General features: G+C 41.0%; 1 long non-coding RNA gene across 1 annotated transcript in view; it reads right to left on the minus strand.

Moving 5' to 3' along the window:
• The window catches only part of LOC130602110 (uncharacterized), a 52,898-nt gene extending 39,050 nt beyond the window's left edge, over positions 1–13,848 (minus strand). The window contains exons 1-4 of the long non-coding RNA XR_008972820.1: positions 12,060–13,848; positions 11,777–11,944; positions 4,675–4,803; positions 1,082–1,211 (exon numbers count right to left, since the gene is read on the minus strand). This is a non-coding gene — a long non-coding RNA (uncharacterized LOC130602110). The remainder of the gene's footprint in view (positions 1–1,081; positions 1,212–4,674; positions 4,804–11,776; positions 11,945–12,059) is intronic.
• Positions 13,849–15,992: the final 2,144 nt, after the last annotated feature.

Genomic DNA, 15,992 nt, shown 5'->3' on the forward strand with positions numbered 1-15,992 from the left:
AGAATAATGTCAGCAACTCTTTGGCAATGTTTGTTTACGCTTCATTGTCATTAAGTGGGAAAAAGAGTTGTAAAAGAACTCTTTGTGCGCTTGTTTTCTGCCATCCATCACAAGTCTTACATCTATGTAATAGCTATAAAGACATTTCAGGTTGGATCGTTGTTGCCTTTGTACCTTTAAGCTTTAGGTTTTGAAGTGGGTTTCTTTATAATGCTATAATTTAACTTCAACAGTTTGAAATGCAAATGGCAGCAGGATGCAGCCAGCATATGCTGTGCAGTCCACAGAGGGCAATTATTCATTTCCCAGTGGATACCTTTTCTTGTGGTGACTGGCAGTGGGGATTTTTGTTTGCTTTTTAATATTATTATTATTATTACTCAGGCCTTTTATTTAAAACACTGCTCAATGTCTGTTTCTCAATACACCTGCTGTGCCAGTGATTACACTGGGTTTAATGGCATGTCTATCTTGGGAGAGCACAGCCGAGTGTAAGAGGGGACTGGAAAGGACAATAAACCAGCTGTTGAATTTGTACATCCCTAAATTCCACTTGAGGAGTTGTCACCAATCTGCTTGGGCTGCGCAAGGGCCATGGTAGTACCTGGTCTGCAGCCTGGTTCTGACACTAACAAACTGTTGGTTGTGGTGGTCTTGCTCAAAGCTGTCACCATCAAAGCAGCTCATACCCTGCACACCGAAATGGTGCAGGGAAGATACAAACCAGGATGTTTTCCACAAGTGTCTTGTACTGACCTAATTTTTCTGCTGCTGAAGATAATAATGGCCACGAAGACAATGAAACTCCAGCACTAAAAGCACCATCAGAGCTAACAGAAATGTTTCAACAGTGAATTTCCAAAACACTCATTGAAAACCTTTCCTAGAAATCTAAACCATTAGTACAGGCGAAAGTCAATGGACAAATTTCACACCTGATCGCAGATTTTGACAACCTGTCAACTTGGACTAGGAAAACAGATGCACAATGGTAAAGCAAATACACAACTAACTGCAGATCTGCAGGAGTGGAACTAACTATGCTTTATTCCAAGCCTGACATTTTGATTTTGGTCCTTACCTCAAAAAGGCCAAGTGTAGAGATGGGTTTTTGGCTTGTTCCACGCATAAACTGCCCAGTCCTCTGTAGCTGGATATTCATCAGACAGCAGCAGGGTGAAACCATCATGCAGACAGCAGCAAGCTCCAGGCTTTTAAAAAGAATAAAGAAAGACAAATCAACCAAACTTGTTTTAAATGAAATATGAGCAGGTCAATCCCAAACCACTGCTACCTAAAGCACTACCCCACTTTGTGCATCTGTGCACAACTTCTTTGTGCGTTAGAAGCATTTCTAATGGCTTCTCATCAGCACGCAACAGATATCCTGCTTTTTTCTAGGATTAAGCCCCAACTCTGCAGTGTAATCCACATAAGTGCATCCTTGTATCTATTTAGAGTCCCATCAATTTTAGCAAACAGGAAGCGAGACAAACGAAACCACTTTTGGAGATTCACCCAGAAGTTTTCCTCGTAAAGGAGGTCCAAGTTCAAACAGAGCACAATACTGTGCTAAGTGAAAAACCAGGGAAGTTTCATAGGCTATGGAACATGTGTCATCAGAGCTGGGAGCTAAGTTACATGTTAAAGATGGGAGCCAAAGAATTGGTTAGGAATAAAGATTTGATTCTCATAATACTTGAACAACTCTTTATTAAAGAGTATTCCATTAACTGCATCGTTTCTAAGCAGCCTCTTGTCATACTTGAGGCTGAAGTAGTTACTGCAGAAAGATCAAGGGTTAAGCTGCACAACAGCACAATACTTGAAAAGAAATAAGAAAAAAAAAAGCTTCATCCAATTTTTTTTTCCAAATTAAATCAAGAACATTCATAATTAGTTTTTACACCGGAGACATCTAGTGGGAAATGAAAGAACTGAAAGAGCCATAAGCTGCCTTCGCCCTTTCATTAATATTTGCTCCCAAATGCAGGTCAAATAAATCTAACTCACAGTTTGAAATGAGTAGCTTTAAAACTGATGTATTACTTTCTGCTCGGATTTATGCCACCCATTTTGGATAATTACTCCCAATGCTTTTTCCCTATTGTATTCAAAGCTTCTTCATCAGAATGAAACGAAGTTGGGTTCCCTGAGATCTCTTCTGCTTTTAATAACTTTTCATTCCCCTCCACCCCTCCCCATCCTCAAAGATTACTTCCACCTTTGCAATTTTAAGGCAACTGGATTTGTGCTGGCAGACACCTTGCACTCATTTATGGATGTGTTTTGCTCCCTGCTATGATAAATCGCATTGTCCAGGCACACAGTAAAAGACCATCCTGCCCTGCACCCGAGGCCCTGATCCTGTGAAAGTGTACCCATGTGCTCGAGTTTATACTCTGACTAAATTCACTGCAGCACACGTGTAAACCCTATTCTCACAAGATTTATGCACATCAATAGGGTTACGCACAGTGCATAACGTTAAGCACGTGTTTAAATCAAGGGTTACGCACAGTGCATAACGTTAAGCACGTGTTTAAATCATTATGAGACCGGGAACGAAACATGTGAAGGGTGAAAGGGAAAATAGCTGAACAGAAAGGGGAAGTAACGTGCACCGTCATGGCAGTCACATCCACAGGGCGCAAGGCAACAACTGCCCAGAGACACTTGAACTAGTTCTAGTTCTTGCTGTTGCAGGAAGTGGTTTAGTCCCACTAGCAAGCCACTCTGCTTAGCCTAATCTACCTACTAGGCAGAAGGGTGAATTAGCCCGGGCAGAGCAAACGCCAACACAGCTCCACAGCTTTTAGAGCATGCTACCCACCATTTATAGGCTGTATTGAGAGGTAACAATTGTGTAACTTTGGATCTGCTTAATGCTTAACCTTCCACTTCCCAGATACATCCAATTGCTTAATTATGGCCCTTCTTTTGTGGAAGCTGTTCTCCATAAGGTGTGTCTCTGCTCGCTGCCCTCCCCCTGAAAACACCACTCAGGTGCCTCCAATCTGCATTAACAAACCCCTTACAGCTGGTGATGTGCAGCACAAAATGGGGATGAGGGGATGGACAGACAAGATGGTTGCCCCAGTTCAGCTTACTCAAACCCAGCAGCATCCAAAGAAAGCAACCTTACCCAATTCTCCAAGTTTTCATAGTAAAATCAAAGCCCAGCCCTCTCCTTTTGCTGTTTTACACACACCACAGAAGCAAAAACATGCCCTCTAAGGCCTTCAAAGCTCAAATTACTGTTTGAAATTCATTCAAAGCCCAATGTCACATTTAGCTTAGACCTTTGCTGACCAAACACCCCAATACCCCATTGTCCTAATTGCAAGCAGAGTGAAATGAGACCTTGGATTGAAATCTAGGGAGGACCTCAAGGCTGTGAACCCAAGGGGAGTTAAACAAGGAGTACAATGAGCAAAGCCACCAGAGACTACTTAAGGTACTACTTGAGAAACATCTTATCATGTCTGCAGACAGCATCTGAGAGCATTTTGGACCACAATTTTTCCTTTCCACTACATAGCCAGCAAAGCTTCATAGCTGCTCTAGAACCTTCCAGGAAGGAAATAAGCCTAGGCAGCAAAGTGAAGCCAAATGAGACTCAAAGCAGGATAAGGGCAATCTTGCTATTAGGGCTGGGGTGTTGTTTCATTTCAGGCATTATTTATTCAGGAGAATCACTTCAAGGAACAGATTCCATGAAAAGCCAAAGAGCCCCCCTCATATAGAGAGCTTTCAGCACCCACTGAGCAGAACTATTATCACCCCAAAACATAGCTTTCTTCAAACACAAAGCAACACCCTGTCCCGTTCCCCAAACACAAAGCAGGATTTACTCTAAGGTAGTTCTGAAGTCACAGTTCCAAAACTACATTCATTACATCACAAAAATGGGGAAAAAGTAAATATAAAAAGAAATTTGAGGGGAAAAACCCCTCAAAGAACTTACCTGCTCCCTGCAAAGCCCAGCACCACTGAGCTGGTACTGAGGAGGAGGCTGCAATCAGGGTAACTAAAAGCACCTGAGCCCAGGCTGCTCCACAGGTGACCCATTAGGTCACCACACCCCTGCCCTCTCTTGTTCCCTCTGGCTTGCCTATTCCTTTTCTGCTGTGAAAGGCAGCCATAAGGCTGGATAGCCACAACATTCAACAAGAAAGGAAAAAAAAGAGAAGTAGTTTGTTTTCTGAATTTTAGCATAGCTGGAGTTAGAACCACCTTATTTTTTGTGAAAGGGAGAACAAAAAACATTAATCTTATGATATTTTGGATTTATCACAGTAATTTAATCATTACATTACTGTTTTCTATGCATGTCTACACGTTTCTCTGTGTTCAATCTCCCTGAAAGGGACAGGCCAGCATGCCCCAACGTTCTTTTTCTCTATGCATAGAACTGCTAAACCTTTAAGAAGCTCTTGTCTGCAGAGATTCAGTGTTTTGAGGTGTGGCTTTCCTGCAGCACATCACTGAGGAAGTGCACACCCTTGGCAACCATGGCAGTTTGATTTCTAGACTTGTTTATTTCTTTGCTTCCCTTCAGCACATTCAGTGAGTAATTGTGAAGGGAAAACTTGCCCTCTCCCAGAATTAGAAGCTCTAGGATATTTGAAACACTATAAAGACAAAACAGCAAAACCAATCACATTTGCTTACTTCTCTGGAGAGATGCACTTAAGTCCTGCCAGCTAAAAGGAGAAATAACCCTAACGATTAAGAAGAGGCTGTGTGGAGGGGAAGACAGGAGCATACACTTCACTCAGGCAGGCAGACTTGTTCCACCTGCTGAAGAGAGGAAATGAAATTTATTCCTCTTTGTTTTGTTTCTTCCCCCATTAGAGTTAATGCCCTGTATTCCCCATCCCCACCTGCTGGTAGCAGAGAATTACCTATTTTCTAGGCTGGATCATAGAAGAACATGTTTAAAATGAAAACCGAAGTTGTGTGATGATGGGAAGAAGGGGGAAATTTGAGAAAGACAGAGAGCATTGCTCAAGTACAGCTTTGGCTGAAGCAGGTAAGATGCATGTGGCACTTGGGCTTAATCCTGAGTCAAACTGGCCATTTGCCACAGGCCAGTGTGACTTGCAGCTGCCCTGAATGAAAGCAGGAAATTGCATTTTTGCTATTTATAAACTGTGAGAGTGAAAGAACATGAATACTGTATGCCTCTCCCAACCCCATCTGTGGGGTTTTAAGTATCTTATAAGCCACACTAGATTGTACTTCTCAGATCTTATAAGGGCATTCTCATCATACCAACCCGTAATATGCTTCAGCATAATTGGACCATTGTCTTTCATTATATATATATAAATTCCCTTTTGGGTCATAGCTCCTGTACAGCTCAAACTGAAGCAGTCCTCTTTATTCCAAGTAGTAGGAGCCAGAGCTGGTTTATCTGCATTGACTCTGTCACCACATGGCTCATTGAATGACAGTCACAAAATCCTAACAGAGGTTACAGGGCTTATTTTCTCCCACATTTATTCACACCTTGTACTTTAATGTGTATCAAAACCACAACATAAGAACAAAACATCCAATCTCAGGCAAAGTCAGCCTAACACAGCAAGGTTTCTCTCTCTAAATCAACCCAGTTTCTATGCAGCCTAATGCAAAGATGTCTCAGGAAAAAAGAAAATCTACCTGCCACTGCAATATAGATGTTGTGGCAACACAAAAGATTGGGTCTGCTTCCACTGCAAATGTGGGCTTACTCCACCAGCTGAAGTTTAGTACCAAAAATCACTTCTTGCTGCAAACAAACATGAAACCTAGGCTGGCTTTATAGTAAGATGTATTCATACAGATCCTATGCCTTGTAAAGGGGTAGCTGGAGTTGCAAGCAAGACCCTTTAATCTGTAGCATTCCTGTTCATTGCAATCTCCCAGCTGAGTCACCTACGAGGGTTTACAATGAAGCACTAACTTACCCAAGTGAGTTGTTCAAACAGATTATGGCTTGTCACATTTCCCCAAGTAGAGCACCGTTAAGTAGAGACACCGGTGCTGCACTACTTACCAGCTGGGAAAAGAATTTAGTTTCTACTAGATATTGTGTAGTTCAGCTTTTCAGGGCAGGCAAATTCCCCCAGGGATGGGAAAAGCTACAGCTGATGAGCACATCCATCAAAATAATAAAAAAGGCACTTGTGATTGTACCAAGATAATGACAGGAAATAAAAAGATTTCATGCACTGAACACTCCAGTATATTTAATCAAAGAGCTGCTCCAAAGGGGCCTCCTAACTAAGAACTTGCTGTGGCATTTTGGAGCTTCTGAAATGGGATTCCTCCTGATACTGTTGTGTTTGGTAATCAACTCTATAACCTTTGTAAGCCTCAAGTCCTTCCATGTCAGATCCTTTTGCCTTGTCCAGAGGAGGCTTATTAAGACTTGTGTCTCCAAAGCAACTGGAAGAGGGACAATGCCATTCCAGAGAAGTGCTAACTAGCACTTCTCACAACACCTTATAGTCAGACCCCACAAAACACGCAAATGTACTTTGCAAGCAAATGAAGAGATCACCATCACTTAAAGAGGTTGGAAACTAACCTCACGTTTTTCATAGATGGAGTGAAATGGGAAGAAGGCACAAAGGAAAGGAGTTGCAAGAGACTATCATCTGGCTCCATCCCTGGCAGTGGTCAAGGCCAGGCTGGACAGAGCCTTGGGAGAAACAGTCTAGTGTGAGGTGTTCCTGCCCACGGCAGGAGGCTGGTACTGGTGACCTTAAGGTCCTTTCCAACCCAAACCATTCTATGATTCTATGAGCTGACTTCTTTTCATTCTGGAGGCATTCTTTTAAGAGAAGCCTGCAGGTATCTACAGTCTCTTTATCGTCTATCTGGCAACATCCACTTTCAAACTGTATGGCCCCTCTGCAGAAAAGACCCAGAAAACTTACCAGCCCGGTCTCTCAACCACTGCCTACCAGAACAATGCAGAGGGCATCAGGCTGCGGCTGAGCGTGCTTGATGCACCTCTGAACGCGCTAGAACAGAGTCCAAAAAAGGAATGATTACCTCCCTACACTTAAACATCCATTCTTTCTTAATAAAGTATCCCAGGCATTGAATTTCAGGCCCAGTGTTTTCAGGGATATACGGGTTATTTCCAAGCCGAGCTATTACCAGTGCATGCGGTGACATTAATATGAGTAAATGCAGGAAAAAGGATGAAATAAAACATATCCTATTGAAGGAAATGAGAGCTCCTTAAGAAAGAAAAACACACATAGGAAAGACGTGGGCATATCAGGATACAAATGGGACACTGGGGAGTGCCGGATTCCACAAGCATGATGTTATTGAAGTGTTTGATACCAGAGTAAGCACCTGCAGATATGAATTACATCCTTGTTCAGACCACTAACATCGGAGTACTGACATCTCAGGAAGTGCTTATGTTATATTTCAAATCCCACTGCCAACTGCATAAATATCAAATAAATCAATCATAGATATAAAAGACATTATCTGAAGGACTTTAAAAAGCTGAACAAGCCACCTCTCTTCTCAAAGTAGTATCACCCTTAAATCATTTGGTTTTTTTCTGTCAGCTGCACCTGAAGAGCAGGATCATTAGTGCAGTTGACCACCAGACATTAAATGCTTCACCTCTGCACAACGAGCTAGAATTGGTATAGAAATAGTTAAAAGCACTAATAGTTCAGTGATCATGTCAAGGCTTTTGCACACTGTAAATGTACGTTCCACTGCCTTCAAGAGGTGCTCATTTCATTTGAACACACGTAGAAAGTGAGGCACCAAACTATGAAAAGACTTGTGCGATATCGAGAGAGCTCTGGAGCATCATGAGCAACACAAGCTCAGGACCAAGAGACCTCATACTGCTTATTAGACCTCACAGTCTTTATTTTCAGTGTATTTTAAGAAGTTATTTACTACTAAAGATGATGCAATCTAGATAGATTCTTGTGATAGAAAGGCATTACCAGCTGCATGTATTGTGTAAAAAAACTATTAGAAATAGACTCTTAACGTAGTACATCTCATTTTAAAGAGATCTTGGGAGTTAACTGAAAGTGTCTATTCTGTGCCAAAAAAAAATCAGGCTTTCAGTTTCTGCTCCAATTTTAAGTATTTTTAAAATTAAAAGCTACAAATTTCAACACAAATACAAAAAAGAAAAATAAAGGATTGTAATAATTCTATGAGCTTTAATAAACTGATTTTACCAGTGTTCCGGAATTTTGGATTTCTTTTCAATTTAAGAGTTCCCCATAAGCTCCTATTAGATTAATTTGTTATTTTTCCTTGCTTGCCATGGGAGTCTTAATTACTATTGCTTCAAATACAGCTACAATCCATCTTAATCAAGCAGGGCCTATTTGGCCATAGAGCTAAATCATCTGGCGCAATCAGGTTCTCGAAGTTTGTTCTGCAGTGAAAAACTGGCTGAGGAGGGAAGCAAAAGTAAATCTATCTTTCTACATTTTGTTAGCAGCAGCAGGAAGATGAAGTGGCCATTCTACTAGAGATGTGTAAGAGGTTTTAAGTAGAAGTATATTCTGAGCCACAGAATGTGGGAGATGTGAAGACAAAAAAAGGGCCTGCTGCAAAAGAATTGAATTGGAGTGAGTTTGTGAATTCAAATGGAAGCATCAGTAGAATCGAAACTTCACTGCTGGTGATAATCTCTCAAACTCCTAAGAACACCAGTTCTCCACCCCCAAGTAATTTCCAAGTAGAAACCTTTACAGGACTACTGTTTTCCATGGAGTATACAGGGAACTCCAGTAGAAGTTCTGGTCCAGGCTCATCGCTGTTATGCTGAGCTTTGTTTCCAGAGAAGAACACTAACACGAGTTGTCAGTCACTCTGGAGAGAGCAGAAGTATTGCAGATCAAGCAGCCCGTCTGCTGCCTTAGAAGCTTCAGACGCTCTGGGAATTGCCAGTGTCAGAAGTCTGCACTATTACTGAGTTTGCTACATTTGTTCTGTGGCAGAAATGAAACATCTGAAGAGGTGGTTGCATCCTGGTTCTGGACAACAGGTCCAAGTGCTGAACTTACAATCACACTTTTCCCCTACTGAAATAATACAGTACCACTTGGATGTTCCCATCTAGAACCCACTGCAGCCAACAGGATTTCCTCTGATTTCAGTATGCTTCAGAACAGTCCTCTTTTCTTACTATCTTATATATCTACTACATACTTTGTTATTAAATGATTTCATAACCTGAATGTAGCAGCAATATGCACAGTGTATTTAGTGTGTGTTTAATATGATTACATAATTTTAATGGGTTTTGGCAAAAGTCTTTTAAAACCCTGTGCCAATTTCCAGTCACCAGTTTCAGTGCCAGTCCCTCAGCAACTGGACCAGCTTCATGATCCTTCTTGTTAAGAACAGTCTGCCTGGGACAAAACACTTCTTAGAAAGATTAGATATCAAATAGGAATAGAGGAAGCATGTGTAGGGCTCGACCTTCTTTTATGGTTACAGAGTACCATAGCCTTTGAGTTAGAAAACCAAACTCAGTTAAGCTTTTGCTTGGTTTTGTTTTGTTAAGGAGCGATTGAAGGTGCCAAACAAAAGATTTGAGATACAAAAAGTCTCTCTTTGCCCATCAAACAAATCTGGGGCAGTAGAATGTGGTTTGCCCAAAAAAACAATGGGAACATGACTCAGAAGTAGCACAGGAGGCTCCTTTCTAATTCAGCTCCATGGTCCAATTCAAGCCACTCATGAACCACCAAGTGTCCCGCCTGGGGCATGTCTGCCCAGGAAGTTATTCTTCTAGGTTTTATTGTTTTATTGTTATTCTTCTAGGTTTTATTGGTTTTATTTTATATCCTGTAAGGTAATTGTGTGAATTAAAGATGAACAGTTCAAAACTTTCCAAATCCAACTTGCTTTTAGCTCCTTAACTGTCTGCCTGCAAAACAAACTGTGGACCTTTGTGAAACTGCAAGCTCATCAGCTTTTACCAGAGCAAGGAAAAAACTCAATCTGTCGATCTGCACTACTAAATTTAAGGAGTATACTTCTCCTTGTTCCGAGATTTTCATTTGATATAAGAAAACTTATCAAGTGCCTCCTTCATTGATTGGGAACCAGTCCACACACAAGAGGAAACACAATACTGTTAGAGCTCAGACATTGTTCATATGGCTGCTGTCCCATTGATCCACCCAAATCCCTCCATCCTCTGGTCTTCCCGAGTTTTTTCTCCTTTTAATCCTCAAAAATCCCCTAAATTCAGAGTTTCCAAGGAAGCTTTCATAATTAAGATTTCATTAGCAGTTTGCATAGAAAACAAATTCATCTTTACTGTCAAAAATGAGACATTCCACTCCTAGAGCTCAGTTCACAAGATACAACAAGAGTGGGGAGAAATGTAATGACAAAAACAAAGGAGGTTCAAATTTCCTTAAAAAAAGTCGAAGTCCCCCCTCCCCTCTGTTCAGCTGCAGTAAGGTGAAAGGCTAAATGTGGACAGAATGGTAATATGTAAGCGGTTTCTAAGCTTTCTGGTGGGAATACTTAACAGCCTAAGTATGTTTCCCCTGGAGACCTTCTCCACCATTTGGTCCAATTTCTTACTCCAAGAACTGAACCAATTCATGATGTAATGCTCCAGGGAAAACATTCCTCTTGAAAAAGAGCATCTTCCTAGGGAGAAGTTTGAAGAAAACATCTTAATATTGTTTAAACAGCTTTTGGCACGGTCATAGTAGTTGTGCTGCATTCAATACTGAAAGCAGAAGAAAGGCAGGCTAAAAATATGGAAAAAGAAAGGTTCAGGATTTGGTTTAAGGCTTTTCCTCAACTACCACCCCAAGCCCCAAGCCCTTGCTGATCCTTAGTGGAATGAGAAAAAAGAAATGTTCAGAAGCAGAGATTTTCTTTGCTAATAAAAGAAGACCAATTTAAGACATTGGCTATTCTGTGTGTCAGTGTGAAACCACATATTTAATTCTGCCTAAAGCCTTATCATTTGCTTTAACTCTTATACAAAGGTGCAATTCCAAGGCACTTAACGCCACAGATCTGGCTGTGACTGGGGCTCTTTGTGGCTCTATTAAGAGGCACTATGCCAAACATTAGAGAAAGCTCCTGGCAGCAATGCTCTCATTTGCTTAGCTGGCAGTATCTTGCATATGCAGCCATTCTCTGTGCTACCAACTGCTCTGCTTCCCTCTTTGGATCCTCACTCTGTGAGGCAGCTTTCATTTCTGTGACTGGCAAGAGCTGGACACTGGGGTATTGAGCAAGAGGAGGAAGCATTGGGATGAGAGAAGCAAGGTAAGCGAGGCAGAGCAGAGGGCAGAACACTCCAAAGCCGAGGCAGTGGAACACAGTGCTTCTGCACTGGGAAACTCCACGAGGTACAAGACCTCTTCTCCTGTGAGAAGCAAGCAGCAGGAGATGCAAAAGAGAATTATAAAGTGAACATTTGGGCTTATATTCCATAGCTTATATTATGTAATGCTTGGAATTAAGATAAGCCACATGTACATTACCTACTTCTTATATAAACCTTACAGAGCTTTCCTGGCAAAACACACCACGGGTACTTAAGATTTTTTTTTTCTTGAGGGGAGAACAAAATGAGCTTTTTATTCATCATTCGTATTTGTACCCACACGATTACTTTTTCCTCAACAGCACACACGAGGATACTCAACATATCCAAGTCACAGTTCAAATGTGAATTCCCTTACAACCCTAATAGATTTGCATTAGTGAATATTATTTACTACCAGAACTCAGCATTACTGACCTTCTGAACATGGAGCTAAGTGCATTTGTTTGTCCAAACATTTGTGTGACACAGGCAGGTTATTTATGACAGAGTGAAACAGGGCTTCAAAAGTGTCTTCAGTATAACTCAGTTGATTTAATGGATGGTGATATTAGATCCGTATTTTTCACCCTGATGTTACAAATGCTGGCAAATAAATAGAAGACAAAGAGCAAGGAAACTGAGTAATTTAATTCAAGAACAGAACAAAACCCAACCCAGATCATAGAGGGGACAAAAAGCCCAGTTTTCTGATTCCTACCTTGTTTATTCACTACATCATTAGGGTTTTGAAGGAATGATGTCTATCCACTCCTGCAACTTCTCTTTGGACTTTGAGACCCTGTTTGTAATCTTTAATGATTTGATCACAATGATGTAAAAAATGAGGCTCATTTATGTACTTAAAATCATTAAGAGTTTTGCATATTATTTGTTCAAAGGGATTTTTGCTTGCAAGTTAGGATTGTGAGAAATAACAGCTTTGGTTGCAGGGTGAAGGCTGTCTGGGCATGGTGGCTCTTCTGATCATTTAGCTTTACTCCTTCACAGCCTAAATTAAAAATTGTTATTATTAATATGGCTCTTCGGGCTATAAAACATGTTTCACAACGTGAAGTATCCCAGTAACACAGTGCAAGGACTTCACTCAACTGCTTGGCAATGCTAAAACCAGCAGTAAGCCTGCGCCATAACAGGGTATTTAAACTAAGCTTTAGTGGAGCTGGAAGCCAGTGCATAGCATGCTCCTGTCAGGAGGTTTTACTGCTGGTTTGCTGGGTCTTGTGTTTGTACATTTTTCAGTTTCTTGGTAGACCCTAAACTTTTAAAGCCTTGAATCACAACTATTTATCACCCATCAGGGAGCTCCATAAAATGTATTTTCCTTCAGAGAGATTATTCTCATTAAAGAAAAAACTAATTTAAAAAAGAGACAATATATATTTTTTGAACTCTCCAATCTAGCCCAACTAAGAGGGATTCTTAAAACTAAATACTATGAGCCACAAAAAAATTAATGCCACCTGCAAGCTGTAAATATGTGTATTATTTAATTTTTTCCAAGTATTTTCTTTGGCTGTTACATTCAGCTGAACAAGGCCTAAAAATTGTCAAACTGAATTCTTGTTTCAGAGTAGAGCTCTAACTACTGCCAGTTTGAGTGAAACACACATCCAGGTTTAGGGAATATGTTTTATTTATTTTGGCTGCAGTGCAGGGTAGAACATTTTCCATCCCATCCGAATGCAGTCAAAAAGGTTTTGAAATATTGCACAATAAAAGCCATTCATTATATCTGTCTCCTCTCCCTTCCAAAAACAGAACTGGCTGACCAGTTCCAAATCTGTGCAGGGGGCAGGAAGATGGGAGTCAAGGGGTCACTGGAAATAACCCAAGACTAACACCAGGTTTTTCAGGTTTGAGTTAGGGAATATGTTCCATGCCCTCATTCCCAGCGCGCACAGGTTTTTCTTCTTCCCTCTCCAAAGCCTGGCTAAAGTAGTTCATTGCTCTGTTATGCACAATTTACAGGACTTAATTACAAAACTAATACATTAGCCTTCTTGTCTGTAAGTCACAGGCACAACTTCATCTTTCCTCCTGGGACACAGTGAAATTAGACCTTACCTTGTTTCAAGTGAAAGCATTTTGATTTGCACTGTTTACCTCCTCCTCTTAAAAACGTGCAGTTTGAAGGAATACCCAAGTACGCTTTACTGGTTTAGACTGATTTCCATTGCTCACCTACCTGTTAGCATCTTGAAAACAGGATTCTTTCACTGCCCACTCCTGCTCTGTGTGCTTAAGCTACACTCGACATACTTCAGTGGTGTTTTTTCCTTCCTCTCTCCATTTCCCTGTACATGGATATAACAATGCTTTTCTGTTTGCTTCCTTGGGCACAAATCAGTTCATCACTAAGATCCTTTCAGGTTTAAGTGAAGTATCAGAGTGCTAAAAGATTCAGAGTGAGAAGTGGAAAAGTAAAACACAATTTTTTTAGTGCATTTCTAAACAGCAGCTAGAATAAATGAACATATAATAGTGAATTTTATATGCTACACCTAGGTGGTTCAGTATGCCCTTCTATGGCCCAATTAGAAGGAAGAAGAAAACAATAAGCTGAAGACCGGGTAAAGCTTTAGATACAACTGACGTTTAAGAAAAAAAGCAGAAAAAAACATACAATTCTTGTTATTTTCTTTCCCCCACTTACCATGAATGTCAGGTTGGGGAAACTACTTCCATTAACTCCCATGTGAGAAAACTTGGTCATATCCTCTCCACTTCTGTGAATCTTCATTATGACAAAGTACTGGCATAAGACAATTCCTGGAACACACTAACACTTTCCTTTTAAAATTTCCTGAAGAATTCAGGTGTGTGTATTGTTGTTCTTTGTATCTCCACCTCACTTACATTAAGCAAATTTAAGCAAAGACCATGCCAGCTGTGAAATACTCTTTACACTCAGAACTCAGCTGAGAATGTATGAAGCCTGCACTTCACAGGATAGCACAAGTGATGTGTAATTACTCTTCCCTATTAACAACATCATAATTACAGAGCAGCAAAATAATCAGTCTTTCTAGGAGCTACACTTGTCCTTTCTGTCAGTTAGAGCATGATAATTACACAGCAATCTGGTAAATGCAATTATTGGGCAATATACACTTAGTGCTATTATCCTACTTGAAGCCATTTAAAGCCTATACAATACAGCACTCAACATTAGTTAAGTACTTTTAAACACAAAGTAAGCTTTGTAACAACCTTCTAAAGAGAGGAAAAATACTCCCTTTAGAAGAGCAGGGAGAGAGGTGAGACTGGCCAACACCACAGGTTTTTAGATGCCACTGTAACACACAGACTGACATGGAGCTCAATACTGCACAAAGGCAAAACAGTGACCCAAGTCAAAGGCGGCAAAGACTAGCAGTGGAAACCACATCGACAGCTGAAAAGCAGGACTCCAAACTTGGAATATCTCAACACATGTCTGCACTGGCACACAATATACCTTGAATTTAATTCCTACACCCCAATATGGCAATGCAGCCAAGAGGTGTCTTCAGAAAGCTCTTCTGTTGACTGAATGGGGATAGTGAAGTTGCTGGTCGCTCAAAGGTTAATGTTAACTCACTTGTAGAAAAGCAAACCTGTAAGTGGAACAGCTTTGTTTAATCTGCTGCTACACTTCCTGTATAACAGCAAAGACACCAAGTTGTAGGTTACACCACTTCAGCAGTCTATACTCTTCTGAGGAAGAGCAGTGAGTCACTCGAGATCTGAATGTTTCACATACTAAGAGCATTTTGCTAGCCTTGCATGAAGAGCTCTCTCCCAAGTGCCCCAGTTCCTTCCCATGCTAAACAGCCCCCAGTGTTAGCAGTCCTCCAGGTCCCTATTCCATGATAGATTCTACCTCAGGTCTTAGCTATTAGGCAAGTCCCAAATCACCTCTTGCAACCCTAATCTCCAGCAATCAGAAAACACAGCCAGAAGAGACCTCAAGAGGCCATCCAGGCCCTATCCCTACCCCTAGGAAGGATCATATGTCATTCCTGACAGATATTTGTTTAATCTGTTCTTAAAAGCCTCCAGTGATGGAGATTCCACAACTTCCCAAGGCAATGTATTCCCATGATCAACCATCTCTGCTGCTGGAACTTTTTCTTAATGTTTAACAGAGACATTTTTTCTTCTAATTTAAACACATTATTTCTTGTCCCATTCAGTACAGATATGGAGAACAGATTATTACCTCCCCCTTACAACAATCTTCTGCATAACTCAAGACTCCTCTCCTCTCAAGTTCTCTCCAGGTTAAGTCCCATTCACTGCAACCTCTTTATTTCTCTGTAGGATCCAGCTTCATCCTCATGCAAGCCATGCAAACTGCCATCAAGCATCTACATTTAGTTCCTAACAGCCCTTTCCAACCTGGCAAGTTCTGCCAGGAAGAAAAGCCAAGCTTTGTTTTCTTCTCCTTATCCTTGCTCTTCTCTTTCTGACTTGACTTCACATCTGCAGTGCACTTAGCCTTCCCACTCAAGAAACCTCAAGAGAGAATTCTCTTCTAGGGCTGCAGCAACTGATGCATAGGACAGCAATATCAGGAAAAGCATGTTCCAGGCAGCACTTCAGGTTAAGCCCTCAAGCATCACACACAGCTGCAGTGCTCTACCACGTT

This window comes from Pezoporus wallicus, unplaced genomic scaffold, assembly GCF_028554395.1.
Source record: "Pezoporus wallicus isolate ANWC-B61680 ecotype Strahan unplaced genomic scaffold, APGP_CSIRO_Pwel_v1 contig_11047, whole genome shotgun sequence".
NCBI lineage: Eukaryota > Metazoa > Chordata > Aves > Psittaciformes > Psittacidae > Pezoporus > Pezoporus wallicus.